A 27,791-nucleotide genomic window follows, 5' to 3' on the forward strand; every position below is an offset into this window, starting at 1 on the left:
GCTTATGTATTGAATGATTTTTATTGCTATTGAAGTGGGTCTTTGTTGATTTAATTAATCTCGTTCTTGAATGTTTCCAAAGGGATTAGCTAACCCTAGGACTCACCCATTTACTTAGATTGAGCTCGGAAGAGGAAATCTAGGTTGGGAAAGATTAATTAACAAGAATTTGGGTCATTAAACCCATCTAATAACTTGAGCTCGGAAGAGGATAGTTACTTGAGGTTAAATTGATTGTGTCTAGTATCACACTCTAAGGCTTGGAAAAGCTTAGAGTGAAATTCATTGATTTGGTTGGAAGACTTTCAATGAGATTTTAGAAATCATTATCTATTAACATAAATCCGCTCTTAGTTGTAAAATCGTAAAATAAATTGGATCGTTACTTGAGTGTAATCTCCTATTATCCATGTTTGTGGCCATTGATCATTTTACTTGCTTTCTAGGTTAGTTTACATTTCCGCATTAGTTATAATTTTCTCCAAAAACCCAAAATATTATCTATCGTTTGGCTTTAGCTTAGTTGGTGAAAGTTCCTTACTTTCTTAATCGCCTAGTATATTGTTCCCTGTGGGATCGACCCCGACTCATAGTTGGGTAAATTATATTGCATACGACCGTGTACACTTTCTCTTTGAGGAGTGAATTTGGACGTCATTTTTGATAACGTCCAAATCCACTCCTCAAAGAGAAAGTGTACACGGTCGTATGCAATATAATTTACCCAACTATGAGTCGGGGTCGATCCCACAGGGAGCAATATGCTAGGTGATTAAGAAAGTAAGGAACTTTCACCAACTAAGCTAAAACCAAATGATAGATGATATTTTGGTTTTTGAAAAATTATAACTAATGCAAAAATGTAAACTAACCTAGAAAGCAAGTAAAATGATCAATGACCACAAGCATGGATACAAGGAAAATTACTCTCAAGTAACGATCCAATGTATTTTACAATTTTACAACTAAGATCGGGTTTATGTTAATAGATAATGATTTCTAAAATCTCATTGAAAGTCTTCCAACCAAATCAACGAATTTCACTCTAAGCTTTTCCAAGCCTTAGAGTGTGATATTGGGCACAATCAATTTAACCTCAAGTAACTATCCTCTTCCGAGCTCAAGTTATTAGATGGGTTTAATGACCCAAATTCTTGTTAATTAATCTTTCCCAACCTAGATTTCCTCTTCCGAGCTCAATCAAAGTGAATGGGTGAGTCCTAGGGTTAGCTAATCCCTTTGAAAACATTCAAGAACGAGATTAATTAAAGAAACAATAACCCACTTCATTAGGAATAAAAATCATTCAATACATAAGCATAACAAGAGTTTCAAACCAAACTTTAATCAAGAATATTTTCATAAACAAGATTCAAGTAATGGAATAAATACTACACACTTAGATATACAATACAAAATAAGGAATTGAAGAAATGATTAAGAAATATCTCATTAAAGTGCTTCCAATCTTCTCCTCCAATAGTGTAGATGAAACCCCAGCCTCCAAGAACTTGTGTGTTGTGCCAAAGATGAAAATGTTTTTGCCCTAAGCCTCTCTTTTATGCCCCAGATTTCAGATTTGCAATTCTGCTCATTTTTTGCGAATCTGTCCCGTTTTTGCAAAACTGTCCATTTTTGACAGTTTTGCAAATCTGTCCAATTTAGCCTCTTTTTGACTTTATTTTCACTTGGTTTCTTCTGATCACTTCTAACTCATATAAAATCAACTTATTAGACTCACAGGTCACGCTTCTTCTATCTTCGTATGTTTTGCTCTATTTTGCTCCATTTTGATCCATTTTGCTCCGTTATGCTCTCCGGGCATCTTATCCTACAAAATAACATAAATACACAAAAAGTAACAACAAAAGTGCTTGAAGAGTCACAAAAGCTTAAGGAATTAGCATCGAATATCCCGTAATTTCACGACTCATCAACACCCCCAACTTAAAGTCTTTGCTTGTCCTCAAGCAAATCAAAACAAAAATCTCAATGAGGATCCACTTTAATGTATTTTAATCAAAAATATTTTACGATCCAATGTATTTTATGATTTTATAACTAAGAGCGAGTTTATGTTGATAGATAATGATTTCTAAAATCTCATTGAAAGTCTTCCAACCAAATCAATGAATTTCACTCTAAGCTTTTCCAAGCCTTAGAGTGTGATACTAGACACAATCAATTTAACCTCAAGTAACTATCCTCTTTCGAGCTCAAGTTATTAGATGGGTTTAATGACCCAAATTCTTGTTAATTAATCTTTCCCAACCTAAATTTCCTCTTCCGAGCTCAATCTAAGTAAATGGGTGAGTCCTAGGGTTAGCTAATCCCTTTGGAAACATTCAAGAACGAGATTAATTAAATCAACAAAGACCCACTTCAATAGCAATAAAAATCATTCAATACATAAGCATAACAAGAGTTTCAAACCAAACTTTAATCAAGAATATTTTCATAAACAAGATTCAAGTAATGGAATAGAAAGCTACACACTTAGATAATCAATACAAAGCAAAGAATTGAAGAAATGAATTAAAGGTTTAAGAAACGCTCAACCAAATCTTCAACCCCAAACTGTGGTGTAGAAACCTAGCCTCCAAAGCTTGATGAAAAACTGTCAAAGATGAAAATGTTTTGCCCCAAGCCTCTCTTTTGTAGCTCCTCAATTTTTCCAAGTCCAAAAAATGACAAAATATGCCCCAACTTTCAGTTTTTGCAGTTCTGCCCGTTTTTTGCAGTTCTGTCCCGTTTTTGCAAAACTGTCCACTTTTGACAGTTTTGCAAAACTGTGCAGTTTTTGTCCAATTTAGCCTCTTTTTGACTTTATTTTCGCTTGGTTTCTTCCGATCACTTCTAAATCACATAAACCTATAAAATGGAAGTAAACGACATTAAATGCACTATTTTTCAATCAAACATTGCAAAAGTCTAAGCTTTAAAGAAGAAATAAGTTGGTAAAATACCAACTTATCACATATGCTCGTTCTTATCTTTTCATTTTGGCGGGAACAGTTGCGTCACGTCCCTCTGTCATCAGCCACGTGTCTCGCACCGGACGGTCAGCTCTGACAACCGCCGTAACGCACGTCGTTTCAAGTCACTTCTCATTAATTATGGGACACGTGGCACTCCCCAGTTGGCTGGGATCTACAACCGCCTCGATCCCATGTCTATATAATGTCTTATTCCACTTCACATTTTCATTTTACGATCCATTCCATTTCATCATCTTCAGTTCTTCATTTCACCTCTTCATTTCGTTTCTTCTAATCACCTTTCATCTCATATTTCTCATTGATTCATTGCTTGTATTACGTGAAAGGAAACAACTTTTCCAACTTCTTCACTTAGCCATTTTTGTTGAGTGTGTTGTTGCTGCTTCTTCTTACTCTTTTGCCATTTCTAATTCTTTCTTGACTGTTTTCTCCCTCCTATTTTTTTAACTTCTTTTTCGAATTCACCCAATCTCCTTTTCCATATTTTCAAATGTCTGCTAATACCGAAACCACCTCCCATGATGTTCCCTCGGTTTCTTCTCAAGGAACCGAACCAACTTCTCAACCCAAGGGGAAGGTCACTTTCGAACCCACTGCCTTGGACATTGTACCATCCAAACCTAACTACAACAAAGATTTTGAGGTCAAGAAACCTTCTCTGGTTTCCGATAGAGGGTTTGATGTAAGGCGGTACCCCTCGTCCATTACTGAGGACAAACTCGATTTAGTCCGGGCCGATTGCGGATGGGATAACCATCTAGTTCAAGTTTTCGTCCCCGGACCAGATGAGTCAGTCACCGACCATCGGGAGGGCTTCTTGTACGTTTATACTTATCCTTTCACCCTCAAGTTCGACCCCCCGATCGATCCGGTCATTTTAGATATGTGCCGGACTTACAACGTTACCCTGGCCCAGATTAGTCCGATTGTTTGGAGGACCGTGGCCTGCCTCCGGCTGTTGGCCAATAATACGAAAAAGGAGTTCACGCTGGCTCATTTCATATGGTTATACTCCCCGAGGTTGTTCCGGGGCGATGTAATAAAACTCGCTAAGCGTAGCCGGAATCCGATTTTTTCAAAAATGGACGAAGACAGAGACCGGGGCTGGTTGGAGCGTTATGTCCGGGTGAGGACCAAGGACATTATTTCGGCCAGTTACATGCCCTTTCCGGAGCAGTGGAATGATAATCGTAAGTCCCAGTTCTTCTAATAATTGCTTTTGAATGCTTTGTCAAACTCCAGTTCTTCCACATTCTCACTACTTGTCCTCTTATTTATACTAGTCGTGGGTTGGATACCTCCGGCTGTCCTGAACCTCAATGAATGGGTTACTGCTCTCCTCATCCAACATACCCACGAAGCTCGGACATGGGGACTCCTTTCTCGTGGCCGATGGGTCGCTCAAAACCACGGTAATACTGTGCTTCTATTGGTATTCATGACATTTTTCTACCTCTCCTTTGTGTAACATCTTCGGCTTTCAGTTTTGCCCAAAGGCTCGGTGGACCCGAGATCGGAATCAGTAGCTGAACCCGCTACGTTGGCACCCGAGTTCGACTCAATGGGTACATCCCGTATCTTTGTTGCCGCCAACAAGAGAAAAAAGCCCTCGGACAAAGGGCAGAAATCGAAGAAGAGGGCGAGGAGCATCGTTAGGACTTTAAGGGATGAAACAGAGCCCGAGCTCCTCGTTCGGAGGATCGGTGAAACCCCCCTGCAAAGGACAAGAAGATCCGGGAAGGCACTTGCCGCCGAAGCCGGTCAAAGAACTGAGCTGGTCCCCGAGACCGAAGTTCCAACGGCTCTTGGCCCCGACTATGAGACTGCTGCAACTTCGGAGATTCCTACCTTTGCCGAAGCTGCTGAGGCCGCTCCGAGTTCTCTAAATCTGGCTTCAAGGTCGGATGAGTTTGATGACATGTTCTCGGGCACTCCTCCTGCTACCGGCGAAGTTACTGGCTTCGGACATCTCCCGATCCCTCGAGCCACGAGGGAGGCTAGTCGGACCACCGAGACTGGAGCTAGGGATAGCCTGGTGCGTGTCTTCCCGGCCCCAAGCGTGGAACCCAGGAGGACCAGATCGACTGTAATCACCGTTCCTGAGGATTGTAACTTTTTGTCTCCCCCGGTGGGGGTAGCAAGCTACCTGAGGCCGCTCGTCTCAGACTCGAACAAATGGAAGATGAATGGAGTCCCCTGGCAGTGTCTCATTAATGAGGGCATGCACGCGGGCAATCGAGTAAGTTTATCAGCCATCCTTTGCATAATTCATTGAGAATTCTAGTTTCTCGTTTATCCGAGTTTTAACTTGCTTCTTTTACAGAGTGTGGTGCTTGTTAACGAAGCCTTCGTCCGTGCCTAGCAAGAGGTTGACGATCTCAAGGGCCAATTGGATGCCCAAGGTCGAGAAACGGAGAAGTTTCAGCACCTTTTACGGGTGAAAGAGGATGAGCTGAACCGAGCAGTTACTCTTTCCAACCTCCAACCCCAGCTCGATGCGACGAAGGCCAAAAACCTTCGATTAAAGGATAAGCTGGCCGAGATGGTCGAAAAGAACCGGCTTCTAGAAGCGGACAAAGTCGGCCTTAGCCAGGACAATACTCATTTTTCTTCAAGGCTTGGTGAGCTCGAAACCACCATCTCTCAACTCCGGGGGGAGCTGGATTCGGTCAAGTACGATGCCACGAGCATGGCCGAAAGGCATCAGGTGCTCGAATCTGAGAGTGCCCAGTACAAAAAGCGAATGAGGGTGTTTGAGCGAAAGGCAGAGGACCGAGCTCGGATATGTGATGAGCTTAAAACCGAACTCAAAGGGACGGCCGAAGCTAATGACCTTCTCCAAGCTGAGCTCGAGTCGGCCACTCAAATCCAAAGGGTCCTCGAAGAAGATCGGGATGAACTGATGGCAAAATTATCCCAGGCTGAGGCCGATTTGGTAGAAGCCCTTCGGAGCGTGGAGGCCGCCGAGGCTCATACTACGATATCTGTGGAGTATGAATGGTGGAAGTCTCGGAGGATCACCCTTGAGCAAGCCGAGCATGGTTTTGCGGATCTTCCAGCCCTGATACTCGAAGCTAAAAGGGTCGAGGAAGAAGGTAAAAGAGCCCTCGATGCTGACTCCGACGACTCCGAGCGGATAGTATCCGAACACTCCGGATCCAGCCATACCGGATAGACCTAGGCTTGTACTTAGCCTTTGTTTTTTGCTTTTGTAGGGGTTCCCGGTGTAAAAACCTTCGTATAAATAGAAGATGTATTTTTCTTTTCTTTATTCTTTTGTTGGATGTTTGTTATGACTTTTGCCCGAATTGTCGGTCCGTTTTAAGGACATGCAGACTCGGAGTCATTATTTCAGACTACGCCTAAATATCGGCTTTTCTCTTCATCCAGTACGTTTTGTCCGGGAATTTTGATGAAGTTTTTTGCCCGTGGGACTTATCCAATGCTTTGTGAATTCAGACGTCTCTGAATCACGATAGGCATTTTTTAAGGCCAGTATTTTTCGTCTATTTTTTAGGGCTGAAATTTTTTACAGCCTTAGCAAAATTTGATGTAGCAGTCCCCGCTCGAGGGAGTTTAAAGATTTTGGCTCAGTTCATTGTGACCTTGTTGCCTTTGTCGAATTTCGACTGTAGTGCCCGGAATAGGGTATATGAATGAAGCAATGCCGAAATACAACGATAATCACTAGGGTAGGGTGTTTTACCAAAAAGATATCCGAAATATCGTAATCCGAATTTTCGATAAATTTTGTATTGCAAGTATTTTGCACATACATGATATGAGAATTTGTTTCCTTCTGCTTTTGCCGTAGCAAATACTAAATGGACATGATTCATTCTGATCGTTTGGTCCTTACATCGAAACCTAATGTAGAAGGTCCGGTCTTAGTTTTGTCGTAGCAAATATTGTGTGGACACGATTCATTCTGACCATTTGGTCCTTACATCGAAACCTAATATAGAAGGTCCGGTTTTGATTTGTTGAGCTCCTCCGTTTTCAACTAACCGAGGTATAATAGTCCCCTAGCGCTTATCCGAGCTTCAAGAACGGGTAAGCGCTATTAAGCCCCCAACCGTTGCCCGTTACCTCGATTATCTTGTACGGTCCTTCCTAGTTCGGACCCAATTTTCCTTCGTTGGGATTCTTGGTGTTCAAGGTAACTTTCCGAAGCACCAAGTCCCCAACTTGGAAATGCCGAAAATTGGCTCTCCGATTATAGTACCTCTCCATTCTCTGCTTCTGGGCTGCAATACGGACCAACGCGTTTTCGTGAAGTTCATCCGTGAGATCAAGTTTTACAGCCATGGCCTCCTCATTTAACTCCTCGGTGGTATACCTGAACCGGAGACTCGGTTCACCAACTTCTACGGGAATGAGGGCTTCAGTCCCGTAGACCAACGAGAAAGGTGTTTCCCTCGTACTTGATTTCAATGTGGTTCTATAACCCCACAATACCTCCGGTAGTATTTCCCTCCAGTGATGCTTTGACGCTTTAAGTCTTTTCCTCAGATTTTGAATTATTGTTTTATTCGTGGATTCCGTCTATCCGTTCGCACACTGGTGGTATGGATTTGATACGATTTTCTTGATCTTCAACCCTTTGAGAAAATTATTGACTTTGTCACCCACGAACTGAGGACCATCATCACAAGTTATCTCGGCCGGGATGCCGAAACGACATATGATGTGGTCCCATATGAAGTCAATGACTTCCTTCTCTCTAATTTTTTCGAAGGCCTGCGCTTTAACCCATTTGGAGAAATAGTCAGTCATAAACAGAATAAAACGGGCTTTACCCGATGCCCATGGCAGTGGACCAACGATGTCCATTCCCCACTTCATGAAAGGTCAAGGTGACACAACCGACTGCAGTAACTCCCCGGGCTGATGAATCATCGGGGCATGTCTTTGGCACCCGTCACATTTTCGGACAAAATTCTTCGAATCTTCCTCCATCCGGTTCCAGTAATAACCGGCTCTGATAATCTTTCGGACCAGGGCTTCAACACCGGAGTGGTTGCCGCAAGTCCCCTCGTGCACCTCTCTCATCACATACTCCTTTTCTCCGGGACCCAAACACTTGGCCAGGGGTCCGAAGAAAGACCGTCGATACAGTTGGCCGTCTACCAAGCAGAAACGCGCAGCTTTTGTCCTTAACGACCGTGATTCTTTTGGGTCACTCGGGAGCTTTCCATCTCGCAAGTAGTCGATGTACTTGTTACGCCAATCCCAAGTTAAACCCATTGTGTTTATTTCAGCATGTTCGTTTTCTATCGCCGAATTCATCAAGTGCACCATAGTCGCGGGGTTGATCTCTTCCCCTTCGACTGAAGATCCCAAATTGGTCAATGCATCGGTACATGCTGCATGGTCTACTCTTTAAACCGGTGTAGTATCACTTGAAGTTTTTCCAGATACCTTTGCATCCGTTTGTCCTTGACCTCAAAGACGCCATTAACCTGGTTAATGACCAAAAGAGAATCGCACTTTGCCTCGATTATTTTGGCCCCACACTCCGAGCTAATTCCAAACCTGCAATTATAGCCTCATACTCGGCTTCATTGTTAGTCAATTTAACAGTTCTAATGGATTGTCGAACGGCATCCCCCGCCGGGGTTCTAAGGACGATTCCTAGTCCGGAACCTTTGAGGTTCAAGGCTCTGTCCGTGTGTAGCGACCAAATACCCAAAGTTTTCCCCGAGGTTAGCAGAAGCTCTTTCTCAACCTCGGGGACCATAGCCGGGGTGAAGTCCGCCACAAAGTCGGCCAAGATATGGGACTTGATGGCCGTCCGAGGCTTGTATTCGATATCATATCCGCTAATTTCTACGGCCCATTTAGTTAGTCTACCCGATAATTCGGGTTTGTGCATGATGTTTTTTAGGGGGTAAGTAGTCACTACATATATCGGATGGCATTGAAAGTAGGGCTTGAGCTTTCTAGAAGCACTTACCAATGCCAATTTTTCCAAGTGGGGATAATGGGTCTCGCATCCCCCAAAGTTCTACTTACATAATATATAAGAAATTGCGTACCTGATTCTTCTCAGACCAAAACGCCACTTACCGCTACCTCGGAGACAGCAAGGTAGAGAAAAAGCTGCTCGTCCGCTTTTGGTGTGTGCAATAGCGTTGGGCTGGAAAAGTACCTTTTTAATTCTTATAAAGCTCTTTGACACTCCGGTGTCCAAACGAAGTCGTTCTTCTTCCTCAGTAAGGAAAATAAGCGGTGACACTTATCCGAGGACCTCGATATGAAACGACGCAGTGCCGCTATCTTTCCGGTGAGCCTCTACACTCCTTTGACATTATTCACCACCTAAATATCCTCGATGGCTTTGATCTTGTCCGGGTTGATTTCAATCCCCCGGTTTGACACCATGAAACCCAAAAATTTACCAGACCGGACACCGAAGGCACATTTTTCTGGGTTGTGCTTCATGTTATACTTGCGGAGTACATCGAAGGTTTCCTGCAAATGCTTTAAATGGTCCTCTGTTTCCAGGGACTTGACCACCATGTCGTCAATATAAATTTCTATTGTTTTCCCTATTTGTTCTTCGAACATCCCATTAACTAGGCGTTGGTAAGTTGCACCGGTATTCTTTAATCCAAAAGGCATGACATTGTAATAGTAAGTTCCATACCGGGTAATAAAGGATGTTATCTCTTGATCCTCCGGGTGCATCCGGATTTAATTATACTCGGAGTAAGCATCGAGAAAACTTAACATCTCATGCCCGGCCGTCGCATCGATCATTCTATCGATGTGAGACAACGGAAATGAATCCTTCGGGCATGCTTTGTTTAGATCCTTATAATCAACGCACATTCGAAACTTATTACCTTTTTTTGGAACCACTACTACGTTAGCTAGCCAGTCCGGGTATTTTACCTCCCGGATAGAGCCTATTTTTAAAAGCTTCGTTACCTCGTCCTTCACGAAGGCTTGTTTTGCCTCTTCCATGGGCCTTCTCTTCTGCTTCACCGGGGGAAACCTCCCGTCTAAGCTGAGCTTGTGAGTTGTTACTTCCGGTGGCACACCTGTCATATCTATATGGGACCATGCGAAGCAATCGGCATTAGCTCGAAGAAATTCAATTAACTTGTTCCTGAGCTCCGAGGTTAACCCCGTGCCCAGGTATACCTTTCTGTCCGGTAGATATTCGAACAAGGTGATCTGCTCCAACTCCTCTACTGTTGACTTAGTTGCATCCGAGTCATCCGGCATGACGAATGATCTGGGTACACCGAAATCATCCTCTTCATACCCCGGATCCAACCCCGTGTGTTTTAGTTGCTATTTGGTGTCCTTTCCCCTAGTTGAATCTTCTTCCTTTTGATCCGATTTTTTGGGCTAAGGTGTGTTAAAACCCAATTTTATCCCTCCTTTATTTCAATTTATTTTCTTGGGCTTCTAAATTTATTAACGAGCTAAATACTTTATTTTCACTACTATTTTTTATTTCTACTATTATTAATATTGTTACTTTCATTTTCACTACTACTAGCAGTACGTTGTTTCGTCATCATTTCATTTTTGGATTTGGACTCGTTAAATAAATTATAAGTCAGTATTTTATTAAATCCTTATTTTCTACTAATTGTCATCATAATATATATATAAAAGTTAATCACTTAGAAGTCGTAGAAGTTAACTACTAAGAAGCCCAAAAGGAATTAATTAGAAGAAGAAAATACCCAACAATTTCAGCTATTTGAAGCCCATTCTTACGAGCCCAATTTGTGACCAGTCCATATTTTTAAGAGATCAACCCACGTTCTTTAATAACTCAACCCAGCCCACTTGTTTAAATTCGGTACCCGGCCCACTACCCACCTACGACCCGATTCATTCAACAAAAAAAGAATGAAACCCTTAGGGTTACATTCAGCTCTCCTTCACGCCGCACCCCTTTGCCCTTCACTTTTTCTCCCTTCACCATTTTAGGTTACAATACATCTCACTTTAACCACGAACAGTCGTGTCTACCCCATGTTCGCACAAAAAACTCGTCTGCTTTACCTGCGTTGTTCTGTCGTTGAAAAGGAAAAGGCTTTCCCATTCTTGCTTCGAGACACAACGTAATCCTCAAAGACCAGAGTGGTCGAACCATTTTGGTGCAATACTCGAGTCAAAATCACGTGAAGAAGCCCTAACGTTCAGATTTAGCATGAGTTTTTACTTAATTTCGAATTCTTTGATTTCAAACTCCCGCTCGTTAGGACCCTAACCCTAGCATTCATCTCCTATAAATACATCTTAAAAAATCTCAGGAAAGAGGGCTTTTCGAGCAGATAAAAAAAAAGGGTTTTTTTTATCTGGGTTTGGGATACCAAAAACTCCGAATTGAGTCTTTCACTCAAAACCGAGTCCTGTTTAATCCATGAATTAGCTTTAAATAGAGTTTCCAACAAGTCCAGTTCATTTTCTCTTGTTTTTAAAAACCTCTTTTTGTTTCGTGCGTTTGGGTGTGTTGAGGTTCGCACTCGAAAAGATTCGAGCGTCGTTCGCGTTCGAGCGTAGATCCGAGACTCCCGCACCCTATTCACTGCACTCGAAAAAGGTTAGTAATTCGCTAATCTCATCTCATGAATTTATATTTCTAGTTTCGGGTAGTATTATAGAGGCTTGCTGTATGTTCTGCTTAGTTATAATAAATTTATGCTACGTGGATTGAGTTTAATACTGCTACAGTTTTAGTATAGAGGCTTAATGTATCGATACCTTCATGGTTTGCACAATTGATTAGTATATCCTGGTTTCAGTTTTCTCATTATGCTTAACTTTAAGGTGGTATCAATGGAAGTTTAGTTTAGGGATTGATAGGTGACCGAGATTTATATAAATTGTTGTTTGGTTTGGCTGTTAATATACTCTGGTTTCATATATTCTACTGTAAAAACTTAATTTGAACTTTAAGGACTGTTTTAGGGCTGAAATTCCTTGGGGATAGTCAATCTAGAATATGACACCACAACATGATCTGTATATATAGGCTTGTACACATCGGAGAAAATGGAGTCCCAATTCGGGACTCGCTCAAAACGGAGTTTCAAATTGGGACTCGGCATTAATACATTACCCGTGCATGGAGTCGACACGTTCCTTATTCCTTAATCTCGTCCCATAGCAAGAGAATAATGAGATTCGCTTGAGGCTCGCCCACGGCGATTTCCCTTTCTTTTTTTAACTTTCAACTCCTTACTCTGTTTATTATTTTGTTTGTATGTGTGTTTTGAATGACTTCTTTGGTGCGTGTTTGCTATTCTTGGTACATGATATAATGGGTTTAAGATTAGCATGTGACTAACTTTTAAATGTATAATTAAACCAATCGAGTTTGCTAAAGAATTAAGTCTGATTTCAAAACCATTCACATACCTCAAATTAGAGTCCTAACGTCATTTTATAAGCCTTTGTTTTTATGATTAATTCCCTATAAAGGCATTAAGTGACCATTTCCAGTTGTAGATGAATCTTTTTCCCTATTATCATTTAAATCCTTACTTTCCAAACAAGACCCAATATTTCATAAAAGAGGATAGTTGCATTTATTTTTAAAAGCTACTTTTCACATAACAGTATGAAGCTGATTTGTCTATTGCCTTCCTTGTCTTATTTGGTCACTTAACAAATTTAAGTAATTAAAATTAATCGGTACTTAGTTATAAGTTTAGCTTTAATGCCAAGGTAGTCTAATATCAAGCTTTCCATTTTTTTTCAATAATTAACATAAATCCGGTCGGTTAACCATTATTAATGGATTTTAAAGGATGCCTAATACCTTCCCTTTAAAATTAATTGGACCCTTACCTAGAATCTTAAGTTAGTAGACATTAAAACGGAGTTAACTTTAGATAATTACTTTAATTAATCTTAGGTGCCCTAATTCACCATAAATAATTAGGTGGCGACTCCCTAACTTTAATTAACCTCGGAATTACCGGAATGTTGTAAACCATTTTGACTCCGTTTAAAATGGGGTATAACAAGGTGTCGCTTCCTCGACCGCGAACATCTACCTTGCAGCGGGTTGTTCACCTCGGATGGTTTTTATCCCCTCCGGGGTCGGGAATTTCAGCAGCTGATGCAATGTCGACGGCATGACCCTCATGCTATGTATCCAAGGTCTACCCAACAATGCATTATACTTCATATCTCCTTCGATTACGTAGAACACCGTTTGCTGGATAGTGCCATTAATGTTTATCGGCAATGAGATGTCCCCCTTTGTGGTTTCGCTCGCCATGTTGAACCCGCTGAGTACCCAGGCTACCGGCATGATCTGATCGAGTAGCCTTAGCTGTTCGACCACTCTCCACTGGATGATGTTGGCCGAGCTACCTGGGTCAATCAAAATACGTTTAATTTGAGTTTTAAAAATAAGTATAGAGATTACCAATACATCATTGTGCGGTTGGATGATGCTTTCTGCATCCTCGTTGCTGAAAGAGATGGAACCCTCGGGTAAATAATCCCGGCTGCGCTTCTCACGCACAATAGAAACCTTGGTCCGTTTCATCACCGGCCCTCGTGGGGTATCGGTACCCCCGATTATCATGTTGATTATATGCTGAGGTACCACTGGTTCTGCCCGTTTATGAGTCTCCCTTTCCCTGTAGTGACTTTTGGCTCGTTCACTTAGCAATTCTCGGAGATGGCCGTTCTTTAGTAACCGAGCCACCTCCTCTCTTAGCTGGCGACAATATTCAGTTTTGTGTCCATGAGTTCCATGATATTCACACATTACGCTCGGGTCTCATTGGCCCGGGTCCGACCTTAGTGGTCTCAGCCATCTTACATCTGCTATACGGCCAACAGCCGAGACGAGGTCCGAAGTGTTGACATTGAAGTTGTACTCTGATATCCTCAGCAAGTCTTTGTTGTTGTACAAGCTTCCGGCATCGCTCCTGAATGAGAGACATCGACTATTCGACGGGTGCTCGGCCCGTTTATCACCCCGACCGGAGAAATGACTCGGGTCAACCCTTGATTTTTCCGACCTGAAGCTTGGTTTTTCCGAATGAGAATATGGCTGATACCTTTCCCTCGATGATCTGGCCTCTGGTTCGTATTTCTTCCTTGGTCTTTCCAAACTTTTGTTCATATTCACGGGCCCAAGGGGAAGCTCGAGTTGGTCATCCTCCACTCGAATCTTTGACTCATATCGGTTATGGACATCCGCCCAGGTCACAGCCTCGTATTCCAGCAAGTTTTCCTTTAATTTGAACGAAGCCGTCGAGCTCCGAAGATTGAGCCCCTTTGTGAAAGCTTGTGCAGCCCATTCCTCCGGAACCGAAGGGAGCTCCATTCGTTCCCTTTGGAATCGAGTGACAAATTCACGTAATAACTCATCGTCTCTTTGGGATATACGGAAAATATCTGCCTTACGGGCCTGCACCTTTTTGGCACCAGCGTGAGCTTTTATGAAAGCATCGGCGAGCATTTCGAAAGAAGTGATCGAATGCTCGGCAGATGGTCGTACCAAGTCAATGCTCCCTTTGACAGAGTTTCCCCGAACTTTTTTAGCAACACGGACTCAATTTCATCCTCTTCCACATCATTGCCTTTTATAGCGCATGTGTATGAAGTCACATGTTTCTGAGGGTCCGTTGTGCCATCATATTTCTGGATATCCGGCATCTTGAACCTCTTCGGGATCAATTTCGGAGCCGCACTCGGAGGAAAAGGCCTCTGAATGTACCTCTTCGAATCCGGTCCTTTTAGAATAGGCGGAGCCCCCGGTATTTGATCCACCCAAGAGTTATATGTTTTGTGAGGACCCACAGCTGGGCGCTAACCATACTGTGAACCCCTGGGTACAGCTGGGCGCTAACCATACTGACCCCATGAACATGCGTACATACATACATACATGACATGCATACTCAGGTATTGTATGGGCAGGTGCCAACAGACAATTCGATATACGCTGCAGCGGCTGGTATCGAACCTGTGACCTCCCCCTTTTGTTCTCCCAAAAGAGACGACTCTCACCAATTGAGCTGCAGCTCAATTGGTAAGAGGCGCTCCATCAGGGGGACAAAGGGCCTGAGGTCACGGGTTCGAAGCGCTGCAGCGTGTGCGAACTGTCTGTGATTTCACTGCCACAATTACTCAGTAGTCCATGCACAGTATGGTTAGCGCCCAACTGTGGGTCCTCACATGTTTCCACCCTCTTTTCGGTCGAATCTACCCGCTTCGCCAATATTTCGAGCATTCTCAGAACCTCGGTGGATGAACCAGCTCCGGACCCATTGCTCTCAACCATCCGTGCCTCATCCCTTCTGGGTTCAGCAACACCCTTCGCCTTCTCCGGGGTCATTTTATCTCTTCTGTTTTGCAACTGGGCTATTGCGATTCCTTGTTCGGCAATCGCTGCTCTCTGTTCCTGCAACATTTCAAAAATTAAACGTAAGTCAATATTATCATTCGGGGTATCCGGTTCTTTCCGGCCCTGTGTCCGGGACAAAGTAATTGAATTGTGAGTATTTAAAGGATCGGTGGCTGGCTGGGCGGCATTCTCCTGATTCACGGTGTTTTATCGGTTGAGGCCCTCCCTCGAATTAACGGGGTTCGGGTCAGCGGGATTTGCTGGTAATCCTCGTGGCCCGATGTCTTCATTTTCGGCCACAATCTCGTTGTTGTTGACGTGACCAGATTGTCCACTGTTAACCATTTGGTCCGTTTTTTCAGAGACGAACAAAAGATTTTTTCGATTCTGACGGGTGAGAGAAATTAAGATCAAAGACCACTATTATCCTAGCCCCACGGTGGGCGCCAAACTGTTTACCCCAAATTTGGATAATCAATTAAATTTATGAGTGAGGTATAGGATATGTGGTTGAACTTTAATCTATTTTTGATTGAGAGAAAATGGAGTAGGATCAACTATGAATAATCTAAATAGTAATCGATGATTTACACTAAACGTATGTGCCAATATATTAAATATCGTTTGATTGAACAAATCTAAAGAACACAATAAATCCAGACCAAAATCAGATATTGAGAGGGAGAGATTTATATATTTTTTGCTATTACAAATGTTCTAGAACTCAAGAAGTCAACCCCTAAAAGTAGGGTAATGGCCCCTATTTATAGTTTTTGCCTCATGGGCCTCATACAACATAAAGCCCTTTTGAATAAAGAAAAACCCTAAAAGGATAAGGTTAGTCGTACGGTCTGACACCCGTACGATTGGCAATACAATGTGGCAGAATGGTCTTGACGCGTGGCAATTATGTAATGGATTACCCGGACCAACGGCCACGATCACTCGGCTATGGAGAAACCGGACCAAACAATGTTCTTCGCTTTCTTCGGTTCAAGCACCCCTTCGGTCCCGAAAGGAAGTCTTCATGCTCGTGTTGGCTTCTTTCTTCCCTCGGTCTCCGATCTTATCGGTTTAGCATATATTCGATTTTTACCGTATACAGACACTTGAAGAGTTGAGTATTGGTAAGATTGTATATTTGCTGATCACATGTCCCAAGGTTTCTAGCCTCCACAAATCCCCACTTGTGGGACCACACTGGGTTTGTTGTTGCTGTTATAAGTCCAAGCAAAGCCAATATACAGTTGAAAATCTGCTAGTGCTGAGGAAAAGATGGCATTTTTCACGAACATGAAAATCTATTAATCGAGGGCAAAACTGTACCATTATTTAAATTTTAGGGGCAATTTTGTCTATTTGCCAGAATATATTGCTCTACCTCTATGGGGCCTGAGCATGACCAATTGCATTCATTACTACTTCTATTACAGGCAGCATTCTTCCTTTTTTTTTTTTTTTTCACCAATGGCAGCATTCTTCCTTTATTGGTGCTTTATGGGGAAAAGAAGAACACAATTAACACGCTTAATTATCTATCTTGGAATTCCAAGGATTATTTACTCATGGAATTCCAGAGAATATGATTGGTTTGTTCTGTCCTGCTCTTTTCTCAATACCTGAATCTCAAAAGTTTCTCAACAGACAAGACACGAGTTGTTATATAATGCAGCGCCTCTCTTCATTGCAACGTTGCACGACGACTCTTCAAACTCCTTCACAACAATCACATTCTTAGTCCCAGGTACTCTGTCTTTACAGTGTTGGGTATACTCTTTCTTGTTTTCTTGACTAAAAAAGTAGTAACATTTTTTTTCTGGGCAATGATAGTTTGGCCTTTTGAGTTTCCCTTATAAGTTGTTTGATTAATCACGTGATTTTGAATGTAGGAATCAAAGCAGACAATAGACAAAGCACCAATGATCACTGCCAGCAATAACTCTGATTCTCAGGTGCGAATGGGTGTTTGCATGTTTCCCAAATATGGGTTCTTGGCGGTTCTTTTGCTGGTTTCCCTAGTTAGTAGTTCTTGAATGTTTAAAATTTGCTGAATTCAAGGGCTTAAGAAATCTTCTATGCACTAGTCATGACTCATGAGCTATGTATTAAAATATGATAATTTCCTTCTTCCTTTTTTTTTTTTTTTTTTTTTTTGCTTTTTGTTTGCAAACCTGTAGAAAATGAAAATCACTCTGTTGTATCTAGCATTTCCTCCGTCTCAAATTATCTATTGTGGTAACTAAAAATAGCTGTTACTAATTATTTGTAGTTTTAAAAGTTTAAGACACAATTAATTATATGACACATACATGTCTATTTATGGACATACATTATAACTTAGAGGGTAAAAGTAGTCAATTTAGTAAAATCCACGTCTTGAACTCGTGGCGCTTACTTTTCATCAAAGAAGCAACTCTAAGTTGTTCCAAGACTCGCCCTCAAAAGTGTAGTGGAAGAAAATTTGTAAAATCCTCATACTCACTATCTTATGAAGTTTGATTTGACCTGGGAGCAATTGAGGCTATTACATTTTACCTGAGGTTAATTAGTGTAGCTACTGATAATTTTGCTGCAAGACCATCAGTCAATACATAGTTAATTCTTGGCAGAGTTCAAATGGGAAAGAGACTGGGAGCTATGCTGCTACCAACATAATATTTAACCATGAATTCTCAGATGGGCTGCACTTATGGCATCCCAGATGTTGCGATGGTTTTGTTGTTCCAGCAGGTTCTGGATACCATAAAGGACTAACAGCAGAGGAAGGCTGTTGTTATGCTGTTGTCACAAATCGTAAGGGATGGTGGCAAGAATTACAGCAAGACATAAAGCAGAGTGTCAACAGGTTCCACTTATGCAGTTTCTACTTGTGTTGGAGCGTCTAGTGCTTTTCAGGGTTGTATTGAAGTCTCCACATTAAAACTAGAGTATCAGAATTCAGAACCAAGCTTTATACGGATTGCAACGTAACATTCTGTATCTAGTTTGTCTTCGTTACCTTTCATTGTTAAGAAGCAATAGTCATGGTAGTGTTTTACTCCATATAGAAAATCTGCTTCGAAGGAGTGTTGGGAGCTAATAGAAGATTCGTTCTCTGTCAACTATGCCGGATCAGGTTATCTTTTATCTCGAAGGACCTCCAGTTGGAACTGACCTGCTCATAAAGTCAGTAGTGATCTGTCCCAGTGTTGGGAATAAAATAGACCCGCAAAATAATATTCACGGTATTAGTGATAAACGCGGAACACTCAGTTATGGTTAAATCAGCAAGAATAAAATGCAGCAATAATGACACCAAGATTTTACGTGGAAACCCTTCTGAATAAGGGAAAAACCACGGCCAAGAGGAGCAGCTGATATCACTATAGTAAGGAATTTTACACTGTGTAGTAACGAGTACAAATACTCCTAAGACCACTACACCCTCAAAAGAAATAACACTCTTTTGATTTTCCCACCTCACTACAATATCACTCACACTCTATTTTTCTTCACAGACTATTTTCTTACAGTCTATGGAATACCTCACTTTGCTCTCACTCAGATGTATTGTTTGAGATTTTGGTGTGTATAGCAAATGATCTTGGTGATCTAACAAATGATAGAAAGCTTCCCTATTTATAGGGATGAAATGGAGCTATTGATGTCATCAGTGACATCACTTGAATGTAGAAAGTCAAGATGTTCACTATGAACACATTCAGTAGCCGATTTTCTCATTTCAACAATAGCTGCCAATTGTATATTTTGTCAAAAGGAAGAAAAAACTTTCTTCGTTAAAATAGGGGACTGGACCCCACAAATCAATCCCAGTTCTACTACTAGCGATGTAAGTCCAATGCTGTGTTCATATTTCCTTCTTTTTCTCTTTTGTCTAGAGATTACTCAAGTTTATTCAGACACTGTTCCATTACTGAAAGGGTTCTCTCCTTTTTTGGATAGAGTTATTGCACATCATCCGTATGTACCGATGATGGTAACATTGTAGTAAACCCTCAATTTGATGATGGCCGCAATAGTTGGTCTAGAAGAGGCTGCAAGGTGGCTTTTCATGACTCTATGGCAGATGGGAAGATCACTCCAATGACTGGAAAGTCCTTTGCATCTGCAACAGAACGCACACAGAGCTGGAAAGGAATTCAGCAAGATGTATCTGGCAGGGTGAACCGAAAAGTTACTTATGAGGTAACTGCTGTTGTCTGGATCTATGGTAACAATGTCCCTAGTGCAGATCTTCGTTGTACATTATATGTTAAAGCAGCTGATAACCGTGAACAGTACTTTGGCATTGCCAGGTAGGTGAGTCCATGCCCGCCCTTGTATAATGTGCATATAATAATATTTCAGCATCTACTCTTATCGCCAATTTTTTTCTTCTATCCTTGTAGTATCTTCTATCTTTTTATCGTCTAACTTCTTTTCTACTATTGTAAACAATTCACCCTGCACATAAAAATGTTACCATTATTTCTCTTGCACTTCCATAACAGTTAATGCATTGTAGGGTTATGTCAACATAATTGACCTGGTTCTGTTGAAGGAATTTCTATTTTTGACTGGTTCTTCTGCTCCGTATCTATGTGGATAATCATCTGTATAATAGTCACAAGGAAGTGCATTGTTGTAACTTTAATTTCTAGATTTTGGTTCTTCTGCTCCGTATCTATGTGGATAATCATCTGTATAATAGTCACAAGGAAGTGCATTGTTGTAACTTTAATTTCTAGATTTTGGTAACTTTTCTATTAAAACAGATAGATAATATCTTTTGACATTGAATTTTGCTATCCTCTTAGTTTTTTTTCGAAAACAATTAGATGAATATCAAAATTGATCCCTTTCTTCTTTATCTGTGTTTTCCTTTCCATTTCTATTTACCATGTATATAAAAATTAAGTCTCAAGTGTTTTTAACAAAGCTGGTGGTGTGTAGTGTCCAAGTCACAGACAAAGACTGGGTGAAGTTGCGAGGGAAGTTCCATCTAAATGACTCCCCATCTCAAGTTGTTGTCTTTCTAGAAGGTCCACCTCCAGGCACTGATATCCTCCTTAATAGTTTAGTCATAAAGCAGGTATCTAAGGCTCCTCCTCCTTTGCCACTAGTAATTGAGGTTACTTGAATCAGTTTAGATCCGGAAGCTGTTTGTTTTCCTCTTTTTTATATAATTTACTTTGAGCTTGGTCCTAGGACATTAGTAAAGGAACTTGAAGCTCAACATTCTGAGGATTTGTTAGGTTATGCCACTTGAGCTAACTGCAATTGAACTGTTTGATCTGTTTTAAGCATTACATATCTTCATGCTTCTCTGGCCATTACCTCTTGGTACAACATTTGATGTTCTATTTCATTTTTCATCTCTTTTAGGATGCTGACTTTGGTGTTAATATAATCACAAATACTAGTCTGAATTATGGCACAAATGGATGGTTCCCACTTGGAAACTGTACAATGAGTGTTCAAACAGGCTCACCACACATAATGCCTCCAATGGCTAGAGATTCCCTTGGTTCTCATGAGCTTTTAAGTGGCCGTTATATTCTGGTGACCAATCGTATACAAAACTGGATGGGTCCTGCTCAGATTATTTCAGATAAAGTAAAACTCTATTTGACATATCAAATATCTGGATGGGTTAAAATTGGACAAGCATCAGGACCTCAGAACGTAAATGTTTCCCTTGGAGTAGATGGCTTAACAGGGGCCAAATTGAGAGCAGTGATGATAGATGGCATGAAATTGGGGGATCTTTTAGAATTGAGAAGCAAGCAACTAAGGTTATGGTTTATATTCAGGGTCCTGCTGCTGCCGTAGACCTAATGGTTGCTAGGCTTCAAATTTTTCCAGTTGACAGACGTGCACGGTTTGGACACTTGAAGAGGCAAAACTGCAAAGGTAATACTTGATTCTGTGCTCATGGTATTTTCAGTTATTGTGTTTATTAAGTAATGATCATCAGTTGTTTTGATGTGTTTCATCAGTGAAAATCATGCATGTTTTACAGTTGCAGCATTGCTTTTGAGTATTATTATGCCGGATTGGCTTCTCCATTTCCAGTGGCATAATATTTCCTTATTGGCAAATCTCAAATCTGTAAAAGAGAAAAAGATTTAACTTCATAGAATTGAAGGAAAACGGAAGGAAAAAAAAAAAATGAGGTTCCTTGTGGAAACATCTTTCTTTTAAACAATTGTCTTTGCTGCCATTAGAAATGAATATCCTATATTTTTCTTCTGAGTAGCAGAGAATGCCGTTACCTTAAACACAGTTTATTCAACATTTATAATAAAAACTCTTTTTTGCCTATTTTCTTCACAGATACGCAAGCGAGACGTCACATTGAAGTTCTCAGGATCAGATTCAGGCAGTTTGCTTAGCACAGTTGTAAGCATCAGACAACTGCAAAACAGCTTCCCCTTTGGGTCTGCCATAAGAAGACCAAACATGGAAAATGAAGTCTTAAATGATTTGTTTGTCAAGAATTTTAATAGGGCTGTGTTCAGAAATGAGCTGAAATGGTACTGGACTGAAGCACAACAAAGGGATTTCAACTACAAAGATGTTGATGAGCTCCTGGACTTTTGCACAAAAAACAACATCCAAGTTCGAGGGCACTGTATCTTTTGGGAGGTGATGGCCACTGTTCAGGCATCAGTGCAATCCATGAACGAAACTGACTAGGTGGCGGCTGTTCAAAACCGCCTAACAGGGCTGCTGACACGGTACAAGGGAAGTTTCAAGCATTATGATGTGAATAATGAGATGATGCAAGGTTCTTGCTGCCAGGATAGATTGGGTAAAGACATCAAGGTAAACATGTTTAAAACAACACATCAATTGGACCCTTCCGCCATCCTATTTGTAAATGATTACCATGTTAAGGATGGCAGTGACTCCCGATCTTCCCCTGAGAAGTACATTGAGCATATTCTTGATCTCCAAAAGCACGGTGCACCTGTTGGAGGAATAGGTATTCAGGGTCATATTGACAGTCCAGTTGGACCCATTGTATGTTCTGCTCTGGACAAACTTGGTATTCTTGGACTTCCTATCTGGTTCACCGAACTTGATGTTTCTTCAGACAATGTATACATTAGAGCTGATGATCTAGAAGTTATGCTTTGGGAAGCTTATGCCCACCCTGCTGTGGAAGGTATAATGTTGTGGAGATTCTGGGAGCTGTTCATGAGTCGACCAAATTCACATTTAGTTAATGCAGAAGGTGACCTCAATGAAGCTGGGAAACGGTACCTTGTTCTTAAGCACGAGTGGTTATCCCATGCTCATGGTCATATTGATGAACAAGGGCAATTCAACTTTAGTGGATTCCACGGCTCGTATGTGGAAGTCATTACTGTTTCAAAAAAAATTACCGAGAAATTTGTAGTTGACAAGGGTGAAGGTGTAATGGCGATCTCCGTTGATATATAGTTTGACTTTTAAACTCCATTTATCGCCTTATAGTATGATTTTGCAGCTTTTTCCAATATAACTCTATTGAATTAATGGGAACTTCTCAGCTCCTTTCTGGTATATGGAAATGTTGCTCCTCACGTAAAGAGTAGTTTGCTTTCTTCTTTGTGTTGCTTTTTTTACACATCATGTGTCAGTTGAAGTCAGTTTCACCTGACGCCTAATTTGGTCTTATCATGCCTAAAAAGTTTTTGAAGACCATGTACATGTATTTCCCTACACCGGTTGCTACGGTGAAAAGACCCGAGTTATACCCTACACAGGTTTCCCCTAGCATTTTTAATAAAGACCTGTTTCCACACCTCAAACCTCTGTCCTATATGTCATTATAAGAGCAACTCTACTGTTGCGCTAAAACTTGCCGTCAAAAGTAGATAGGCAAGCATTTAGTAAAAACCCTTCATACTTGGTGTCTTATGTAATTTGATATGACATAGGAGCAACTTTGTTTCTTGCTGCTGACATATTTTACCACGGCTCAGCCATAAGTTTTTCTTGAGCAACAAATCTGCACCTTCTGAAACAATTGAAACTGTTATATCATACCTGATTTTAATTAGAGTTTGCTGATGTCAGTTTTTGTTCATGCTCATCAATCATTAAAGTAATATTTCCTGCCAGAGTTCAAAGGAAAATGGGGAAGACGCTGGGAACATCATCCTTAACCATGACTTTTCGTATGGCCTGAACTTGTGGCACCCAAATTGCTGTGATGCTTTTGTGGTTCCAACAGGTTCTGTATACCATAAAGGATTAGCAGCTGCTATTGTAACAAATCGTAAGGAATGTTGGCATGGCTTGGAGCAAGACATTACAAGCAGAGTATCAGCAGGTTTCACTTATACAGTTTCTGCTTGTGTTGGAGCCTCTGATACTTTTCAGGGTTCTGTTGAAGTCATCGCCACATTAAAACTACTGTGTGAAAATTCAGAAACAAGCTTTCTATTCATCGGAAAGTAAGACTATGTATCTAGCTTGTCTTTGTTACCTTTCATTGTTTAAGAAGCAATAGTCATGTTAGTGTTTTACTCCATCCAGAAAATCTGCTTCGAAGGAGTGTTGGGAGATACTAGATGGTTTGTTTTCTCTGTCAGCTATGCTGATCAAGTTATATTTTATCTCGAGGGACCTCCAGCTGGAACGGACCTGCTCATAAAGTCTGTAGTGATTTCATGTCGCAGTTCTGCTTGTGATGTAAGTCCAATGCTCTGTCCATATTTCCTTCTTTTTCTCTTTTGTCTATAGTTTGCTCAAGTTTATTCAAACTTGGTTCCATTACTGAAAGGATTCTCTCCTTATTTTGATAGAGTTCCAGCACATTATCTGTTTGTACCAATGATCATAACATCATTAGTAAACCCTCAATTTGATGATGGCCTAGTTTAGTCATAAAGCAGGCATCTAAAGCTCCTCCCTCCTTCCCCCCTACTAACTGAGGCTAGTTGAATCAGTTTTGTGGACGCTGCTTTTTTAAAAAATACATATATATATATATATATTATTATTATTATTATATACTTTGAGCTTAAAGCTTAATATTTCGAATTGTTAGGTTATGCCACTTAGCTAATTGGCAATTGAACTGCATGATTTGTTTAAACATTAAATACCTTCATTCTTTCTCTTACCATTAACTCTTGGTATGGCATTTGATGCTTTCTATTTCATTTTTCATCTCTTTTAGGATGCTGGTTTTGGCGTTAATATTATCACAAATGCTAGTATGAATGATGGAACAAATGGCTGGTTCCCATTTGGAAGCTGTACAATGAGTGTTCAAACAGGCTCACCGCAGATAATGCCTCCAATGGCTAGTGATTCTCTTGGTGGTCATGAGCCTTTAAGTGACAGCTATATCCTGGTGATGGATCCTGCTCAGATGATCATTAAAGTTGTTGCATTTTCTTCCTGGAATTGTAATTGTTCATTAGTCTTATTAATACAGTGGAGAATCTGATTACAGTTATATTGGGTTTTGAGTTCATTACAAAGAAATGCGTCAAAATGTGAACTATTGAGGTGTATGTGCTTAAAGTTTCCAAAAAATTGCATGGATTGCCCTTCATACGGATTGATCTTTAATTTTTTCCCCTCAAGTCGCTGGTCTTTAATTTTTGGCCCTATTTCTCTTTTAATGAAAATTTATGGGCTAAAGTACCCTTTTCACACCGGAGATTCTGGGTTCAATCCCCAGAGTAAAAAATAGTGATAATGTCGCAAGGCATAGGTTTCTGTGAACCTATGCCTATTCGGGCAAAGTTACATAGAACCTATGCCTTATCTGGCAAAGGTTCGTGGAAATGAAGTTTTGCCTTAATTTCGTAACTATGCTTATAGGCATAGGTTCTATGTAGTTTCATAGAAACCTTTGCCGTGTCCGGCATAGTTTCTATGTAACTACATAGAGAATAGGCATAGTTTCATATGAACTTAGGCCTGGCGAATTTATTTATTTTGACTGAACAGGAGTTCGAACCTAGAACCTCGAGGTATTTTCGGTCACCTTTTTAAGCGAAGGGCTAAAATTAAAGACCAGAAATTTAAAGGACAAAAATTAAAGACTAGTGACTTTGAAGGACAATCGTGCAAATTACCCTAAAGTTCCTGGGACGTAATCGCAAATTTGGGCCCTATATAGAAGTATGCTGGATGAGCCCAATTTAATAAACTGTTTCATGCTAGCCCAAGGTGCATGAAACTTACAGGTTTCAGTAAAAATGACACAGCCTGATCACTTTCTGGTTGATTTTGATGTTCAGTCAGGTTTCTTATTGTGTTGGCGTTCACATGTAAAGGTTTTGAAACTTTTATATACTTCTCTAGTTTCTTTCCTGTTTGGACTATTTTTGCTCAAATTTTACCTCTGCATTACAAAGCAGGTAAACTTTGAATAGTTTTAAAACGTTTGCTAAAACTTAATTAGCACTTCAAATAGTGATTATTTGTCATATTTTGGGGATCTTTTGCCATATTTGGATAGCCCAATACTCAAAAGACCTTGCTGAGGGGTGCTCCTGACACATTTTTTAAATGAGGTTCTGTAGAAAACAAGACAAGACACTTGGAGGTGAACAGTTAAAAGATTGTGTAAAAGAATAAATGACCCAAGGAAATCGTACAGAATAGGGGGTAGAGTTGTAGGGTTGGGGGTACTACCACTATCTAATCAAAGTCAATTTAGAGTAACTGTGATTAAATAAGAATGGTGCATGTAAGTCCCAATATAGACTGCCTATTTATCCCCTAGTCCATATAATATTAGGGATACTTAAGGATACTGCAAAGATCTAAAATGAATTCTAAAATGAATTAATCATTTAGCTGATTTCAACATCAATTGAAATCCAACTCGTTATTTGCATCAATAACAAGTAGACACATTGTTCCTTTAAATATTTACACTTGTGATAAGTAGTGGCAGTTCCATCTGAACCATTGAATTTGGATCTTTGTACTCTATATACTACTACTCCAATTCAATTTGACCGTGCATAGAGTTTAAAATAATAAAAGATTTTCTAATGTTATGGTCTTAAGATAAAAATGTGTGTCATATCATAATGTCCTTTAAATCTTGTCGTCTTAAACAAATTATGTAGAATATCACAATCAAATCTAGAGTTACCAAATATAGAAAGAAATAAAAAAATGTTCCTTTTGAAATATACTGAAAAGAAAAATAATACACTTAAATTCACAAAGAGAGTGACTCCTTTTACATATTTACGTCTGAGCTATACATATTATTTACTGTCAAACTCGTTACGTTTGTCTGAATCTACTACATAATAAGAAGTTTTTCCTCAAACTCTCATATCAGGAGCATTTAAGACTACGAAGTTTACAGCTATTATTATAGAAACAATGAAATATTTCTTGCATCATATGTCATGTGATACATTTTGACTTAGAATGAATTTTAACGTAGAATTATATGAATATGTTCCTAACTCCTCCCTTGCACATGATATAGTGACCAACAATCATTTGTGACTTAAAATAAACCTAATATTACAAGAAGGGGCCCATGGCCCAAGTCTAAAAGTAAGCATTAGGCCCACAAGTCACATTGAGTGATAGACTCCCACCATCTGCTTCCCCTTACTAGGAGTAGGAGGTATGTATGATTAAACTATTGTTGGTCCATCAACACCCAAACAACAGTATCTTTCTCTGTTTCATGTAATTGCTTCCTCAGGCCCCACTTCACATGGGTTAGTCTATCTTTCCCTTGTGAAATTTCAAGTCTTCTTTTTACAAAAAAATCATAAATAGCTAGTATAATTTAGATCGTGATTTCGAAACAAAGCTACAAAGAAACGTAGATATAATTGTTGTATCAGACCAAAGAATATCATGCGGGTATCATCTGTTTCAGCGAAAAATTTTTGGGTATCAACTCATTTGTATCAGCTGAAATCGCGAGAAAGAGATGTATTAGCAGATACTGTACCGGCGTTGATAGCTACGTTTCGTAATATTCAAAATTATAACTAAGTTTCGTAAGTAACAATCTAAATATTTACCATGCCGCGTATTTTTCCACTTTATTAAAGAAATTTTATGAAAGTGGTAAACTAAAAGTAGGGACAATTATTCTCGGATTTGTACTTAATTACTCAATAATAGAAACACGCTAATATTGTCAAATGCAAAACTAGGATTTTTTAGGAAAGCTGGGAGATATTAGTACTTAATACTTATCAATGAAGTAATTATCCTGGGACCACTTAATTGATTTGAAGAAATCCAGGTGAAGTGTATATCTATGTCCTCGGTCGCTTTCAAATTTTAAGTCGATCAAATAAGAAGTGAAATTAGAATAAAATGGGGTGTAATGTGGACAAAACGAGGTAAGAATTAGTTAAAGAAAAAGGAACACTGTCATCTCGTGAACCCCTCTTTCTTGTTTCCCCGATTGTGATTTAAATCGTTGGATGTGAGCTTAAGTCTTATAAATTGTGTGACACAAAGTATTTCCC

The 27,791-nt window shown here is 40.2% G+C and overlaps 1 pseudogene; it reads left to right on the plus strand.

Annotated features, from left to right (window-relative positions):
• Positions 1–5,688: 5,688 nt before the first annotated feature.
• Positions 5,689–24,775, plus strand: LOC132629054 (endo-1,4-beta-xylanase 1-like; annotated as a pseudogene).
• Positions 24,776–27,791: the final 3,016 nt, after the last annotated feature.

Source organism: Lycium barbarum, chromosome 2 (genome assembly GCF_019175385.1).
Source record: "Lycium barbarum isolate Lr01 chromosome 2, ASM1917538v2, whole genome shotgun sequence".
NCBI lineage: Eukaryota > Viridiplantae > Streptophyta > Magnoliopsida > Solanales > Solanaceae > Lycium > Lycium barbarum.